An 18,376-nucleotide genomic window follows, 5' to 3' on the forward strand; every position below is an offset into this window, starting at 1 on the left:
TGGAGAGACATAAATAAAGCAGTGATCAGGAGGTCAGGATGGTCAGGACTTCAATTCGTGGGAAGCAGAGATGAGCCTCTTTAGGCGCTTATGAATTTCTGCTGCTTGGCCCGGTGGCTGTCTGTCTGTTGGTGGAGAAATTTTCCCTTCAGACCATTTTAGGTGAGGTCATGTTTTCACCCCTGGAAAGGAAGAAAAAAAAATCGGCTGGGGAATCTTAGAATGGCAGAAAAGGGATGGAGGACCTCAGAATTTGTTTTGCCCGATTTGCTCACTTCCGAACGGTGGCACCTGGGAATCTGGGAGGGAAAGCTGCTTATCCGTGGTCGTGCAGTGGGAGAGGCAGAGCTAGCGTTTCAGCTTGACTCTCTGGTTCTCGGTCTTACACTTTCTAGGTGAAGACAGCAGTACTGGCTGCAGCCTAAGCCCCGCTGGGAGATGCGTGCCACCTCTGGTTGTCAATAAAGCAGAGACCTTGAGCATTCCCTTCCGCCTCAGGCCTGGGCAAGGCCAAATCTCAGCACGGGGATTGGAACGTGACAAAACCATAGGCTGTCAGCTTTGTACTGGCAAGGAGAGTGTGGAAAGGGGAACCGGAAGTAAGAGCTCTCTCGGCTCTAGAGGAGATCGGGTTCCTTCCTCGGTAGCTGCAGTTACCTGAAAATAGTAGTGTTTCTTCAACAGTCCCTCTCTGCTTCTCCCCCTCCCTCTTCTTTCCACTGCTAGTGCCTCAGGATTCAGGACCATGGACAGAAGCAACCCTCCACCTTCCGGTGAACTTGCTGGGAAGAGGGGGCAGCTGTCAATCAACACCCAAGATCCGATGAGCTCAGCCACCAAGGTAGCTGGCTCCACAGAGCTACTTACCTTGCTACTTGGTTGGTGCGTTGCCCACGGATTCAGATTTTTGAAAAGTGTAGAGGGCCCCTGTCTCTCAAGGGTGCCCTAGAAGGACTGCTTGCAGTAAGTGAGGATGGCTGCCCCTTCCAATTAAGGTTTCCTTCCAGTTCTGCAGCTCTCTGAATAATAAATAGATAACGAGTCTGAGAAAACAAAGGAGGTGCCATTAACAAAACCACAGACCACAGTTCACTGGCGACTTCGTGGCCAGTGGGTTCCACGACTGCTTGGACAACTTTGGACATAAAACACCCAATCAGCAGTCACATTCCCACTGTCTAATCACGGAGAATCCTGGGCTAGAGGTTGCCAGATTCTCCCTCGCAGAATGAAGTCAGATACCTTTTTCTAGGTTCCTCACAGCGCCCTTACGTACTTGCAGAAGCAATGGTTTGAACAAATGAGTATATCAATGTAGCAGAAGTATAACCGTGAAGATGAAAAGTGCCTCCCAGGCAGGGGTGACAACGACGTCGCTCACTTCTGTCCCAGTCACAGTTGCTCCATTTCAAGTCCCCATTGCCGTCCTACTTGGGGTTCACGTCCTCAGAAGTCCTGTCCTGCAGGTGTGAGGGGCAGTGAACCTCCGATCTTCGGCTTCTCAAGGGCAGAGTGTTTAATTCATTTGCCTGTATGTCTGACACACAGAAAGTGTGTGGGGAAAATGAGTTCGTGAATGAATGGTTAAAAGGGAAATTGAATTCACGTCCAGTGCGAGTAGAGATTTATGTCTGTTTTTCTGCTGAAAGGGCAGCATCCAGAGCAGTGCCTGCTAGATAGTGGGTGACCACTAATTGTTTCTCCTAGGCATGGATGCAGAACGAATGAAAGGGATGAATGCGAGAGCAGGAGTCCTTTTCCTTGCTAAGTGTAGGAATCAGAGAAGGCAATTTCTTCCTTTTTCAATGGATGAGGAAATGGAAACTCAGAGAAAATAATCGATGGGAAGTTGCTCATAACGTAGAAACTGAAATGTGAATGTGTGTCAGTTCTCAATTGGCACAGTAATGCTCCAAAACACAAGCTATAGCACGGCAAGAAAAGCACGATCCGGGCAAGCTGGACTGGGAGGGATGGTTTTCGATTTCAGCTGGCCTTTCCTTCTCTGAACCTCAGTGTTCTCATCTGTGCAGTGGGTGTGACAGCAGCAAAGTCCACTCTGTGGAGATCAAGTAAGGTAATGCGGGACAAGTGCTGACTCCTCTTCCCCGCAACTGCGAATCGAGCGGTGACTCGGTCCAGGACCACGATGGACTCAGAGACAGACGCGGAAGCACTGGAAACCAAGAAGAGGCGGTGAGGGTGCAGATGGACACCATGGAGAGCAGTGTGGAACTGCAGTGTGACGACAGTAAAGCGGGGAGGGAGGGGCACACTTCTGACAGCCTCTGACGGTGCCTCTGAACTCCTGGGGCGGTCAGAGAATGCACTCTTGCAGCGTCGTCTGGGCTGATCCCGGAAGACACAGCACCTAGTCGGCAGTTGCCAACCGTTCCTCACCATCTCCGGTCTCTTCTTCCTCACCCCCGGAAGCCGGCAAGCGTCTCAGGCCATTTGCACATCACCCCAGCTGCGTCTCATCACAACCTCCCAGGTGGACTGGCGTCCCATCCAGTGATGAAGGTGTTACACTGCGCCTCCGAGAGGCTGTGTCACCATTCAGAGGAACTGTGAAGGAAGGAGCAGAGCCATGGTCTTCGGGACCCCAGCTTCCTCTCCCCTGTAGACCCGGCCATGTGCTTTTTCTCTCCACGATGTGAGCGGGGCTGTGTCTCAGTGGTACCAGCTGCCCAGCTCGTCTTCCCACAGGCCCAGAGGTGCCCGGAATTTACCCTTAGCTCGGCTGTCTGTCCTTCCAACCTCATCTTAGTAAAATCTTTTTTTTTTTGTCTCTTTTATAATGGCTAGGAAAAATGAGTCAATTTACCATGAATTCAAAGAGATTTAAGATCTTAACAAAAGACAAGATAAAATTTGAGAAAAAAGAGAGATTTGGGAGCAGGAGTAAATAAATGCAAGGTAAAGAAGAGAGGTTTCCAGAATATCAGAGAAGGTCAGGAGCACAGGCACCATTGAATCCAATACTCTTTAATTGCCTGACAAACCTGAGGCTCAGAGAGGGTTAGATACTTGCCCAAAGGTACACAGCTTACGATTTACAGAGTAGGGCCTTAAACCCAGGATTCTCAATGGCTTTTGTGGATTTTTTTCCCCTCTGTACCATGCGCCCTCCAGTTTAGAGGGCCCTTAAAATCCCCTCCTAAAGGGAAGCAGAAGATTTATGGGTTAATAAACATTTACAATGAACGGCTGAAAAAACAGACTCAGGTAGACAGGAATTATTCATTCAAATTAACTATAAATTAAGATCAACCTAATTTAGGCCTATTAAAATGGAAAGCATATTATCTCTCATTCAAAGGAATTTGTATTTGATGCAAATAGAACAAGTTCCTAAACTTTAGAAATGTTCTTGGATTTTTCATCTGTGGAGTTAACCAACAGAGAATGGGCCCCCAATTTAAAAACAGGGGAACATAAGGAACAATAATTAGTTATGTAAATAATGTGGCATTCTTGTTTATAATTAGTTCAAGAATAAAATAAAATTCACGCATGTCACAGGACTAATTTTCGTATGCAAATGAACAATCAAAATTATAAACGGTAATAATGCAGTTTGGGAGATGTGACATTCTCCATTTATCAGCAGCGCTGGCAGTTACAGCTGATGACGGCTGACACTGGGAGATTTCAAAAGTGCCCAGACCTGGAAAATTCTCATCCATCAAGAAGAAGAGGAAAAAATTCTACCTGAAATATTTCCCCCATTTTATGTTGCTGATGGCTATGGCGTGACCCTGGGGTTCCCCACGGCTGGAGAAAAGATGACACATGGAGAGAGGACACCCCAGGGATCTTTGAAAAGGCTACTCCAGGATGTGGCTAGTGGAGAAGAGAAGACGGGGTCTTCTAATCGGGGTTCTGCACCTCAGCGGTGCATGTGACCGTGGCAAATCCCTTCCTTGCTGAGTCTCCATTTCCTCATCCACGAGAGGATTCCTCAGAGTTCTGGAGCAAAACAGACTTGAGGCGGAAGCCTGTTTGCACCACTTTCTAGCTGTAGGCATTTCCTCCTCACTTACCGGCCTGTGTCCCCTCATCTGTAACAATGACCCCCCCTCCTCCCGGGAGGGCCGACTTACCTGGATGAAGGACTAAGCATGCGGTACAGCCCCAGAAGATGGAGCACCAGGGGAAGACGGTGCGCGAGTTAATCAGAAGCTACTCAGCTTTTCCACGGGAGCTTTGTGTTACTTTGAGGAATAGCAAAAAAAGTACCTAATACTTCTAATTGGGTAATATTCACGGAGTGGGTGTGTGTGGGTGTGTGTTCAGTACGGAAAGAGTGTGTCTCGCTCCTTGGGCCGCTGTGAGGCTGAATGCAATCCCACATATAAAACAATCACCACAAAATAATTAGCATGCCCAGGAGTTAGAATAATTCCAAACAATTACAGCCGGTACTGTTGTTAAATGAGTGAGCCGCATCCCAGAATCCCTGAGGTCCTTCAGTAAGTGCCAGGCTGCGAAGATCCTTCCTCAGATTCAGGACCGGCACACACAGGCTGATGGAAACTTCCTGGGAGGGTGGCCCGAAGCATGCTGGGAAGCAATGGCAGAATCTGCTGGTCGTTGGGGTTGGCAGTGTGATGAGACACCGTTTATCTGATGTCTCTGACCCCAAGGCATCTCCCCTGGTAGCCATGGTATAGATCTTTTGTAACCAGAAGTCCATGCCTGACAGCTTTCAAGGCTGAAGCATGTATTTGTGTCACTCTGATGGTCATCATGCTACTTAAGATTTATCCATCCATCCGTCCATCCGTCCATCCGTCCATCCAGCCGTCTGTCTCCTTTCAACCATCCATCCACTGAAACACTAGGGATACTGTGAAGGCCAACTTCACAATACGAAGACCAGAGACTCCAGCTCTTCTCAATTGATGGCGTCCCAAAGTCGGAATTGAAGTCAATCATTATTTAGCAAACATTCTGTGTTGGACACTACCTAGGAGATTTCGATGTTATTCCGTTTAGTCTTGATGCCATCCTGAAGAGCTATAGATAGCAATACTTAAAAAATAATAATCGTTACTATCTATTGAGTGTTACTATGTACCAGCCCCTGGGCTGAGCTCTTTATTTGAATTGCTTCATTTAATGTCTCAGTTTTGAGAAGTTAAACCTGTTCCCCAGGTTTACCATTACTTCCCAGATTCAGAGAGGTTAGGTGACTTTCCCAAGATCACACGACACATTACAAATAGAATAGAGGCAGGCTTCGTCCCTCAGTCTTTGGAACACCTACTTGGTCCTGGTGTCTCTTTCACTGGGCCTGCAGCTGACTTGTCTCCTCTTAGAGAGAGGCCTACTGGCTCCAACCTTCCTAGACAGTCATGAAAGGGGTGAAGATAGCGCCCTCTCCCGGAGTTGTCTCTCCACGCCTCATCCCAGGGAGGCTCACCTTCCTGGGCACCCAGGCAGGTCCGGCTGGACTCTGCAGCCCGGGGTGGGGGGCACAGAAAGCTCCCGGATGTGAATGCACGTAGCTGGCCGCTTCCAGGGTCCCCAGACCCACGAGCAGTGGGGGACGCTGCAGAATTAATGGCTTCTCCAGTTCCCAGCAGAAAAGCGTGGTGCTGATAGCTCAGCTGTCATGGGCGAAGGGCAGACTCACAGGTGGCGGAGAGCAGGTATGTGGTGCAGGCGCCTCTGTTCTGCGGGCCCAAGGAAGCTTCGTGAGCAGAGACAGGGTCGTGGCGGGTGGGGGAGCCCACAGAGGGCCCCGCTCGGGCTGGGAGACGACCTCATCAGGCAGGTCACCCCCCGTGCGGCTCTGGAATGGCGCAGGGAGAAGAGGGGCACAGGGGCCCTTCCTCTCCTCCTTTTGTGTCCTTTGCTCTTCCTTTCTTCCCGCTCTTCTTCCGCGGTTATTTTCTGGGTGTGACTCCGTCTCTCACTCTGAGAATACCAGGCCTGATTCCAAGCAGACCCCGATTCTATGGAGCCGAGTGTCTGGTGGGGAGGCAGACGTCATCCCACGCAGGGTTGAATACAGCTGTGTTCATCCGCGGGGACAGCAGGCGGCCTGGGTGTCCGGTGGCCAGGGAGGACTTGCCCCAGGAAGTGATGGGTCTGGGCTGACAGTGGCCCCTTCGTTCTAGAACACCGGTGAAGATGAATTGAGGCGGCACAGACGAAAATGTGGGATTTGGAGACCGGAATGTCGTGGGCGCCCAGCGCATGACTGGCTGTGCGTCCTTCACATGATGCCCACGGAGCGCAAGGTTCATCGTGGACCAATCAGCTGATGCCCAGTGGGCAAAAGGGAGCAGAAGACGTGGCGGTGGTGAGAGCCCAAGACAGTGACAGAGAAGAAGAAGTTCGTGCGGACGAGACGAGACCTGGGCAAGTCCTGGAAGACAAAGAGGAGTTTATCAGACGACCAGGAAGAGCGTCGGCACTCGCGCTGCGAGGAGGGTGGTGAAGCATGTGAACGGGTGGCATCTGTCCGCTCAAGCGGGCACACGGGACAGACCCGCAGGACGGCCCGCAAACAGAACAGGAGCAGCCGACTCCGCGACCACACCGGCGTGTGTCCAGGGGCCACTCCAGGCGCCGGGCCCAGGTAGCTTCTCCTGACAGCTGGAGAGGAAGCTCGCTCGTGATGCCCAGTCGGTCCGCGCTCGGGTGAGGAGCCGAGGCTCGAGGTATGGAGGAGTTTCCCGCCAGACCTGGGACGCTGTTCGTTCCCGAAAGACTGCTCCGGGCCCCCTGAGCGCCCCTGACAAGTCCGCTGTGCTCAGCCTCCCCCGGCCCCACCGGAAGTCACGTCGGACGGAAGAGTGAGGGGTGGGTGGAGCTGCGTTCAAATCCCGTGTGAACTCCCTGGCTGGTTGCTCGCTGGGGATGCTCAGGAGGTTGAAGTCAGAGGAACGCAAGTGCAGAGAACTGGACAAGGACCCCTCCAATTCCAAGAAGTTGTGGCTTTAGGAAGGTGGAAATTATCTCCTAGGATGGTAGGAGACACTATCATCTTGGTCGCATCTGTAAGGACGAGGCTTGAATGTGATGGTGCAGCTGCAGGGGCAGGGATTCGCTGACCTCTCACGCTTCCCTTCCAACGCCAAGAATCAATTATTCTGACCTCTGCTGCTTGCAGCACCATTGAGAGCTGCAGTCTGGGCTCGCACCTCCCGCTTCAGCCCAACTGTGGCAGCGGTGTCCTGGGATTCCTTTTCACCTTGCTGTAATCTGTCCTCTACTGGCAGCAAGAGCCATCTATGATGGTTTGGAACTTCAGAGTTGCTCTGAAGCTCCCAGCCGAGGGCACTGTCAGGAGGTGGGTCCAGGGGAAGGGAGTGAGGTCACGGGGCGGGGATGCCCTGGAACGGCTGCTGGGGTTCCGGCCCTTCCTCCTTTCTCTCTTTGCTTCCTTGGTGCTGTGAGGTGAGTAGATTTGCTCTAACACCGGTTCCTGCAGCGATGTCCCTGCCTCATCTCAAGCCCTGAGGCTACAGAGCCAGCTCCGCCTGCCCTGAAACTCCGGAAACCACGAACCAAAATAAGTCCTCCTCCTTGTATGTTTATTTTCTTAGGGGTTTTGTCATAGTGACCAAAAGGTGGAAAGCACACCCTCAGTGAAATGGAGAATTTGCTATCTATTTCCCCTGCCTTTTTAACCCCTGGCTGTGGCCTGCAATCCAGCTGGGTCTCCAACTCCGCCTCACCCCGCTCAACACACACAAACCGCATTTGGCCCTCCGCACCCTCAAACACGCAGGACGTTTGAGCTTTGCCCTTCCTGAGCCCTTCCGCCCCTCCCTAAGCCAAGCCAGTTCCTTCCTGTCATTTAGTTCTCTCCCATGAGAACTCTCTGACTTCTCCCCAGTCACAGCAGCCCGCTGAGCTTTGATTGTCCTCGCAGTTCTTGTCAGCAAACCCTCGGAGGCTCCATTCACAGTGCCTCAGCTCACGAACTTAATTCTTTTCACAGCTCTGGTTGTGAACCACATTGGACTAGAATGGAATCAGATTTCCCCATAAGGGTCAAAATGGAGCCTAACCATTGAGTTTGATTTGGTTCTTGTCCAATTTGCTTTGCTACCAGAATCATGGAAAGGATTTAAATTCGTGATTCAAGGCACCGCTGCTTTCGCTCACATGTGTGTTTTCTCCCCGTCAGACACAGCAGCATGAGATCAGGGGCTTGATTTTCCCATCTGCAGTGCTGAGAAGAGAGACTGGCGTATAGGTAGGTGGTCCTCGAAAATATGTTCTGGCTAGATGAATACTTGTATGGAGGTGGCAGTTGGCTAGCTGCAGAATATCAAATGTTACACCGATAATTCTTTTGTACTACGGAGCTTCTCAAGAAACTAAATCTAGAACTACCGCATGATCTAGATATCCCACTTCTAGGTATATCCAAAGGATACACGCACTGCCATTTTTATGGTGGCACTGTTCACAAGAGCCAAGGTATAGGATCAAGCAGTGATTACTGATAGATGTACGAAAAAAGAAAATGTGCTTTGTTCACATACCAGAATATTATATAGCTATGAAAAAGAACGAAATCTTGTCATTTGCAGCAAAATGGATGGATGTGGAAGATATTGTGTTAAGTGGAGTAAACCAAACACAGAAAGACAAATACTTTATGCTCACTCCTATATGTGAAAGGTAAAAGAAGTTGATCGTAAAGAAAAGGTTAGGCTAGTGATGACTAGAGGGCAGGAACGGCCTCAGGGAAGGGAGATGGGTGGAGGCTGGATGATAGGAGGAATAAATTCTATTATTCTACAGCGCAGTAGGATCAATAGCTCACACCAACCTACTTATTTTATGAAGAACTAGAAAATAGAAGTTTTGAGGCCCCGAATATTAAGAAATGATAAATGTTCTAGAAGATAGAAATACTAGTTACCATCATTTGACACGTATAATATTGCATAAATGCATCAAATTTTTATGCTGTACCTTATAAATATATGTGATTATTACGTATCCTTTAAACAATACCCTCTGCCAGGGATTTAGCTCAGTGGTTCTGCCACCTGCCTCACAGTACAAGGACCCGAGTTTGATCCCTGGTACCCAAAATAAAAATAAAAATAAACAAATGGAAAACACCCTTCGCTGTTGGATTTTTCTCCTTTTAGGCACTTGAGAAGGGGTCAAGGGGTCCTGCCCAGTCTTGGTCTTTGAATCTCCAAAACTGTGAGCTAAATCACTGTCGTGGTTTGGGTCTGGCTGTCCCCCCAGGGCCTCCTAGGCGGCTTTTTCAGAGGTGCTGAATCCAGAGAGTGTGGTGCTGGGGTGAAGGATCTGTGATTACTGAACCTCTACTCTGGTTTTTTTGGCACCGCCCTCATCCCGGAGGTCTGGATGAGATAAAAGGGGCAGAAAGACGCAGCTAAGGTTCTCTTGTTGCTTTTTGTTACCTTGTGGGTGCCATGCACTGTTTCTCCTCTGTGACGCCCTCTGCCATGTGTCACGCTGCCTTGGAGCCAGCTGACCATGGCCTGAAACCTCTACATACTTTGAGCTAAATAAACCCTTTCCTCTTTAAATTCGGGTGTCAGATATTCGGTCTTAGCAACGATGGAGAAGTAAATAACACAATCGCTCCCTTTCCCTCCCCGCTGTTCTTTCTTTCTTTTTTGCAGTACTGGTCAAGGTCAAACTCAGGACCGCCCTTTTCTCTTTCTATAGTTAGCTGCCTCAGGTATCTTGTTCCGGCATGAAAAGCCGACTCATAGAATATGGAACTGACTAACACACATGCTAAGTTTCCACACCAAAGTGCAGATTGAAATTGCGATGTGCTGAAACTACACCACTACACGGTAGTGGGGCAAGCAGCAAGTGTGGGGGACGTGGGGCCATTGGAACTATTCCACACTGCTGGCAGAAACTCCACTGATACAACTGTTTGAGGGACTCGCTGGTAGTAACTATGAAAGGCAAGTGTGCGTGTGTGGCTATGACCAAACAATTCCACCTCTTGGTATAAATCCAGCGGAAACACATACATATGTACACCGAGAGACTTATAAAAGAAAGTTTATAGCAGCACTCTCTGCAATAGTCCCAAGTCGAAACAACCCCAGTGCTCACCACTGGGGGCCAGCTACATAAATCGTGCAACATTCCCAAGTAGAAAACCAAGCACCAATGAAAATAAACCCACTAAAAATACATATGAATCCCGGGATGAGTCACACAAGCATATTTTTGACTAAAAGAAACCAGACACAAAAGAAATCATACGAGAGGAGTCTGCCAGGAGCTACAATGCCGGACTAGGAGATCCTCCCTCGGGAGGGTGACTACCCCCGGGGGACTAGTGGGGGGGCTTCCAGGGCTGGGGTGGGGCCGGGAAGGTTGGGTGTCTCCAGCTGGGTGTGCAGGTGTGTTTGGTGTGGGAGAATGAAGTTGTGTGTGTATGACTTGTCTGCTTTCTCCAAGTACGTTCTGTGTTAATAGAATTTATCGAGAAGTATTTATGGGGTCCTGCTGTGTGCTAATTGGCAGACCCTGAGGAGCCTTGAGAATCTAGAGAGTGCAAGTCCCGTGCTGGGGAACCGGGGCCCAGTGAATGCACTCAGGCGACAGACCTCCCCTCCCTGAGGGCCCTAATGTGCACCCTAATCAAGCCCAGCTGCTGCATTCCGCCTTCGCAGACCCTCCCTTCCTCAAAGAGAAAAGTCCTCCTGGCCATCTGCCTCTCCATACATTTCCAGCCAGAGCCCAGAGAGGCAAGGAGAGGCCCCACCCTGTGCGCCCACAGCCCTCCTCCTGGGCGCTGGAGGGGCACGTGAAATATTGAACAACTCGGATTGAGACCCTGTTAGCGCCTGGCCTTGCAAAGCCAGCCTCTTCTGCTTCCAGACAGCCCGTATCTGTTTGCCAATGCCATTTAGGGACCCGGGCTTTCCAAACCATTGACTGAAACTTTCTGTCAATCCAACACTTTTAGGGTAATTTAACTTAATAATACCTTTGTCTGCATCGGCGCCTGTTTCTGAAGGGTGATTATCATAGGAGTTATTTTAGGTTGTTTAATGGAATGTAGTAAATTCTCCATTGACAGGGCCGATCCTCAGAATGGCTTTTTCACAGTGTTTACCTTTCCCAGCCCCTCCCTTCACTTTAGCAAACTTACCGCTTTGAACGGGTGAAGACTTCATAAATTATTAGCACTTGTTCTCCCCCTGTGTGTTCACATGCATCATTAATACTTTGTAAAAAGTTCAAACTGTCCGGGACTTAATTGTTATCACTTGGAGAATGGCTAGAAATGGATGTGGGCTCTATTATTCCTGTCAGAATTTTTGACTTATTACACTTGCTATTTTACCCATCATATTCTCAGTACAGAAGAGAAGAAAAAAAAAGAGGGAAAGAAGAAAGAACATAAATGCTTTATTTTTCTTGCAACAATAAAAGATAATATAGAGAGAAAACTCAAGGAGCCAGCTGACAAAATAATAGTTCCAAGCCCCCAGAAAAAGAGGGGTGCAACACTGGGGGAGAAATTTTATATTGCGAATTGTAGTGGCGTACATCGCATTTTTGTTCTCAGTTTTGAATGTTCTGTAATTCTAAGAGTCTGTTTGATGATTCTGAGATGTTGATGTCATGAGTTCAAGTTCCCTAGGTGCTTGATTGTTTTCAAGACACGTTAAGCAAACAGCCCAACGTTCGAGACCGCTCGAAGTACAGTATGTCAGAAACAGAATGATATTGACAAAGACGACAGAAATCGCTGACATCTGTTGAGAGCTTCAGGTGTGTCAGCTGGCTTCATTTTCACATTGCTCCAAATTAGTTTTATGAGCTTTCTTACAAAGCTGGAAATACGGAGGCACAGAGAAGCCGAGTAACTTGCTCAGGAACACACAGCAGGTAAGAAGTGGAGTTACGCTCTGCTCCCACAATGACCAGGACCGCAGTGCACTTTTATCACACCCGAGATGCCGTGGATCAGTGCGTGGAAACTCAGCTGACTGCACCGGCAGAAGCCTTTTCCTGGACCACCTCCTAGAGCACCCAGACCCAGCTTCTGTCTTGTCTTTGCATACGCTGCATTGACAAGATCGCCTCCTCCAAGAAGTATTCAGCCCTGCCCTGCCAAAACTAGGAGTGGTTGCACAATTCTTTGAATGCTCACAGCTGCTGGTATGAGGGGAAGGGAAGGGAAGGGCATCTGAGGTGGGCTGAAGGCCTGAACTAAGGGATCGGATGTGCTTGCGGTGGAACCCTGCTCCCACCACTAAAACTATGTGCAGAGCCCGAGTTTGGCACATGGTTAAGCCTCAGCTTTCTCATCTGTAAAATGGGTATAGCAATATCTGCTTCTCAGAGCTTATGAAGATTAAGCTGGGAGCCGAAAGGAGCTCGGCACACTGCCTCACACAGTTCGCGATCAAGAAATGCTGGCTGTTGTTTTTGTATTATGGTCGTCTGTTTGTCCTTTCTCTACTACTATTTTGTGGGTTTGAGTATGACGATCAATACCCTGTTTTGCCTTGTCAGCAGTTAGATTTAGAAATCTCTGTGACAAATAATTCAAGAGAACAGTACATTGAATATATGTTTTAAATTTGTATTTGTAATTGACAAGTAATAATTGTATACATTTATGGGTACAGGTGACGTTTTGACATGTTTACAGCATGGAAAGATTAAATCAGTCTGACAAACCTATTATTTCACGTCCATATTAACATTTTTGTGGTTAAAAACTTTTAAAATTTACTCTTTTAGCGATTTTGAGATATATGGTGCATTGTTGCTTATTATAGTCACATTTTGTACTGACACATATTCACTAAAGCGTATTCCTGGATTCTATCTGTAAGTGAGAGGAAGACGTATTTGTCCTTCAGAGCCTGGCTTATTACACTTAGAGTTATGTCCTCAATTACGGTCCTCAAGGTTCTTCCCCAACGCTGCAGAGGGCAGGCTTTCCCCACCGTTTGAAGCTGGACCGTACCCCACTGTTCACACCCACCTTTCCCTCACCTGTGCCTGGTGGTGAACACCGGGGTGGAGTCCGTATCCTGGCTATTTCTGCTCAATGCGGTGAATGCAATGCTATCTCGGCGTATTGATTCCTGTTTCTTTGAAAGGAATTTATAACCTTGGCAGATAAATCCAAATGGAACTGCTGGATCGTGGGGCGATTCTATCTTCAGTTTTCTGAGGATCCTCCACACTGTTTTCCACCGGGGCCCCTACTCATTGACACCCCTCGTCCCCCCGGCAGTGCTCAAGGGGCCCCTCTACTCCACACCCTCACCAACACCTGCTATCTCTTGCTCATACGGTAAGCGCTGTTCTCCAAAGAGTGCAGTGAAGTCTTACCATGGCTTTGCGGTGCAACTCCGATGACTTGTGACAATGTGCATTTTCCCATATATTTCTTGGCCTCTTGTAAGTCTTCCGACTTGCATGTTGGATTATTTTTTCCTCACTGTTGACTTATTTGGATTCCTTATGTGTTTTAGGTACTAGGTTTTAGTCAGAGGCATGGTTTTCTACTGTTTCCACTGTTAGTCCATACTTTGTCTCTTCACATTGTTCATTGTTTCTTCAGTTGTGAGGAGGTTCTTTAGTTTGATGGGATCCTATTCATTTTTGCTTTTATTCCTGGTAATTTTGGATCATATCCAAGAAGTCTTTGTTCAGACCAATGCCGAGGATCTTTTCCCCTGTGTTTTTTCCTAGTAGCTTTACGTCTTCAGGTCTTACTTTTTAAGTCTCTAATCCATTTTGAGTTGAATTTTGTATATGGTATGATGTAAGGGTCTAGTTTTATTCAACTGGACAACTGGTCCTCCCCACCCCCTGCCCAGCACCATTTTTTGAAAAGATCTCCTCCTCTCCACCATGTGTTCTTAGCGCCTTTGTTGAAAATCAACTGCTGAAAAATATATGGGTTTATTATTTCTGGGCTCTCTATCCTGTTCCATTCATTAATGTGTCTATTTTTATGCCAATACCATGCCATTTTTGTTACTATAGTTTTGTAGTATATTTTATAATGCGGCTAGCTTGATTCTTTTTTATCCCAGATTGATTTATCTTTTTGATTCCACACAATTTTTTCCCGATTTTTCTTTTTTGAGACAGGGTCTCACTGTGTAGTTCAGGCTGGACTTGAACTCATTATATAGCCCAGACTGGCCTCAAACTCACAGTGATCCTCCTGCTTCAGCCTCCCTACTGCTGGTATTACAAGTGTGCACCACAACACTCGACTCCATACTCATTTTAGGATTATTCATTTTATTTCTACAACAAATGACATTATAATTTGGATCACAATGCATTGAATCTATGGATCACATTGGACAGTAGAGACACTTTAACAATATTCTTCAAATCTGTGAACATGGATTACCTTTGCATTTATCTGTGTTATCTACAATTTCCTTCATCGGTGCTTTATAGTTTTCAGTATACAACTCTTTTACCTCATTGGTTTAACTTGCTCCTAATGGTTTTATTGTTTGATGCTATTCCGAAGGAGATTGATTTCTTAATTTCTTTTTCATATCTTTCACTGTTAGTGTGAGAGAAACTATTGATATTTGCTTGTTGATTTTCTATCCTGTAACTTTACTGAGTTTTTTGACAGTTTTAATCATTTTTAATAGTCTTTAGGGTTTTCCATGTATAAGCTACTGTCACCAGCAAACAATTTTACTTCTTTTTTCCTGCCCGGGTACCTTCTATTTCTTTTTCTTCTCTAGTTGCTCTGGTTAGTACTTTAAGCATTGTGTTGAGTAAAAATGATGAGAGCGGGCATCCTTGCCTTGTTCCTGATTGTAGAGGAAAAAGCTCAGCTTTTCACGACTGAGTTTGACGCTTGCTGTGGACTTTTCACACATGGTCTTGATTGTGCTGTGGTATGTTTCTTTTATGCCTAATATTTGGAGAGTTTTCATCAGAAAAGGATGTTCAGTTTTGTTGAATGCTTTTCCTGCACATTGGGTGAAGATCATATGGCTTTTGTCCTTCATTCTGCTTCTGTGCTGCATCACGTTTATTGATTTGGATTTGTTGAACTGAGAATCAGCATCTTCTGTGTATCTACTATGGGATCAGTCTCTGTGCCGAAAGCTTTATGTGTCTAATATCACTTGTTATGATTTAAATATTTTAAATTGATTAAATACAATTTTATTTCGTTATATTTAGGTATTTCCTAAAGACACACGTAGGGAAGGCTTGATCCCCAGTGCAAACATTTTTGGAGGTAGGATCTAGAGGAGATTGGATCACAAGGGCACTCACCTTCTCGACTGACGACTTCACAGCTGAATGTCCTATCAGGAAGTGAGGCCCAGTTAGAGGAAGCGGGTCACCGGGGCCTGCCTTTGGAGGGTGTGTCATGCCCCGGACCCCATTCCTGGCTGCCATGCGGTGAGAAGCTTTCCTCTGCTTTGTTTTTCTGCCATGGTGTTCTGCCCGGGCTCAGGCCCACGGCGGCGGAACCAGCCAACCATTGATTTAAACCTCTGAAACCCTAAACCCAAATAATAATTTCAAGTTGATTTTATTAGGTGTCCAGTTACAGTAACTGGAAACTAACACCACACTTAACCTTCATATCCAATCTTTGGGGCAACAAGTAACCTTGCTTATAGTTGGTGCATAGTGTTTGGGATTCGAACCGAGAGGGCAAAGCTTGGGTTTGTCTGCTTTGCTGCACTGCCCAGAGAATAGGACTTCAGCCAGAGAGGAAGAGCCACTGCGCATGAGTCGAGCCGGAGGAACAATGTTTCTCCGGGGATGTCAGTGCCTTTCTCTGACCCTAATGCATCCACTCTCACATGCTTCTCTCTTCTTGCTGTTCGTTAGGGGTCTTCTTTCCAATCAGGCAGAAGAGAAGGATCTGATGTCGAAATGCGAGCAGAAACTTCTTCAGGGTTGAGGGTGCTGGTGGGTGGAAGCAACTGGCCTGGGAGTCACGACATAGACATAGGGTCTCGCGCTTTGATTGCCGTCAGTGTAACTCTGAGCTGCAAAAATGTGTGCCCTGGATAAACAAATCAGCGGCCTCCGTGTTCCTTCTGTTTTTGAAGCAGTGGAACCGGATATTCATGGAATCATTATGGGAAAGATTCACACTTCAGGAAGGCACTGCCGTGGATGGAGAGTGAATAGGAGTATTGATCCCATCCTTTAACTTTCCGGGGTCCACAGGGCACTCAGGGAATCTCAGTGTGTTTACTCCACAGAGCACAGTTTGAATATTTGACGATCAAGTGGTCCCAGAGGATGTTTTCCCCACCAACATTCTATGCTATTTGTCATTCTCAGCAGTAGAGCCGAGGGTTAGACGTTAGTTGCAGCAGAGTGAGCCAGGCTCGTGGTCTGTGGGTCTGAGTGTGGAGCGCTTCACTGGCCTGCAGCACTGATTTAGCAACCTTGGCCATTTGTTTTTATCTGCTTTGGAATGTGGGCTCCCATTTCCCCGGGTCACAAGCTCGCCTATGCCACAAGTCCTGTGGGTCAATGCTTGCTTAGGTACCAGGACAAAGGAGGAGAGAACATTCTGGTGACTACCACCTCAGTGAGGGCTGTCGAAGTTAATGGTCTGCATATCGGGGGCTCGGTGGTTCTCGTGGAGGGAAAATGAGGGGCAGGGGCTCACCACCCCGGATTTTCCAAGGCACACGCACCTCCAGTTTGTTCCATAGGCACGTGTGTGATAACTTTGCTTTTGGTTTAGTGTTTTACTTTTATTCTCCTCTAGTTCACACCAACAGCAGAGACAGAAACAGTGGTATGCTGTAGCTGGTGCTTATGTGTGTGCATGTTTCCCCAATTCTGTACTCAGTGGAGTCAAATCGAGAGCTTCAAACTGGCTGTGGTGGGAGTGTTTACACCATTGAAACTGGTCAACGCTGCAGTGGGGGTTTCTCTGGGGAAAGCCAGCTTTTACTAGCACAGCAGCGGACAATGAGATCGACAAGCACCACCTCCCCGCTGTGGCAAACTTGGACATTTTGGTATCACTCGTTTCGGACCTTTTATTTTTCTTTTAAGAGCTAAAATAACACCAAACATTTGGTTCCATCTGTATTATTCTCTGCAGTCCTATTCATTTGCTTCCTGTTCCAGAACTACTGTCCCATCACGGGCTTGGTGTTTTTCATGTTTTAAAAATATTTTTACTACATATGTGGCCATAAATAATACATGGTATTGTTTTGCATATTCTGAGATTTATATCCATGGTGTTATGCCATATGTATCATTCCACAACTTTTATATTTAAATACATTTCATGTTTTTTTTAAAAGGTTTATACATGTTGATATATGTGACTCTGGTTCATTCATTTTAATTTCTATATGGTGTTCCATTGTGTAAATACATCAACATTAATTTATTCTTTCTTCCATTGATGGACACGTAGGCTGGTTCCAATTTTTGTACACATTTTCTGGTGCGCATATGCAAGAGATTTTAGGGTACATACTTAGAAGCAGAGTTTCTAGGTGCAAGGATATGCATGTCTTAGTCACTCGATATTGCCAAATTGCTCCCCAAAATGATTGTACAAATTTATATTCCTACCAGCAGTGGATGAGAGTTCTTGCCAACAGTTGACATTGTCAGATGGCTTAATATTTTCCAATATGGTGGGTGTAAAACGCCATCTCTTTTGCGGGTTTCACTTGCATTTCCCTGATTGTGAGTGGATCGTGCACCTCTGTACACGTTCACTGGCCATTTATTTTTCTCTTCTGCGAATTGCTCCATTTCTTATGCTAGCCCTGCCTACAGATTGGTTTGCTTACCTTTATGTAAATCAACTTGAAATATACATCTGATTACTAACCCTTCATAGTTATATGAAACAAAAATATTTTCCTCCAGTACCTGTCTTGCCATTTGGTACCATATGGGATGTCTTTGGGTGTACAGAAGTTCAAAATTTATTCTGGTCACGCTTTCAATCTTTTATTGCATGACTTTTACTCTTCAGTCTGGCTTACTATAGATAGTCCATTCCTGAGGTTATATTCTCCTGCAGTTTATTGTACATTTTAGAAAAGTTTTTATTTGCCCTGTCAGGTCTCTAATCAACTCAGAATTTGTCTTGCATAATACACGAGGTAGGAAACTAACTCATTTGTTTTCCATGTAGGCATTCAGTTATCTCAGCACAATTTAAGAAACAGTCCATCTTTTTCCCTCTCATTTTCAATAATGTTTTATTGAATTTGGTCCTCGTTCATCAGTTTTGTGTTCAGGTGTTTGATATTTTTGATATACTATTATTTTATGATTTTCTTGAATTTTATTTTCAGCTTATTCATTGCTGATAGATAGAAATAAAATTGATCTTTGTATATTGACCCTCTGCGTAGCTATCCAGTGACAC

The sequence above is a fragment of the Fukomys damarensis genome, unplaced genomic scaffold (genome assembly GCF_012274545.1).
Source record: "Fukomys damarensis isolate Sample0158 unplaced genomic scaffold, DMR_v1.0_HiC HiC_scaffold_12, whole genome shotgun sequence".
Classification (NCBI taxonomy): Eukaryota; Metazoa; Chordata; class Mammalia; order Rodentia; family Bathyergidae; genus Fukomys; species Fukomys damarensis.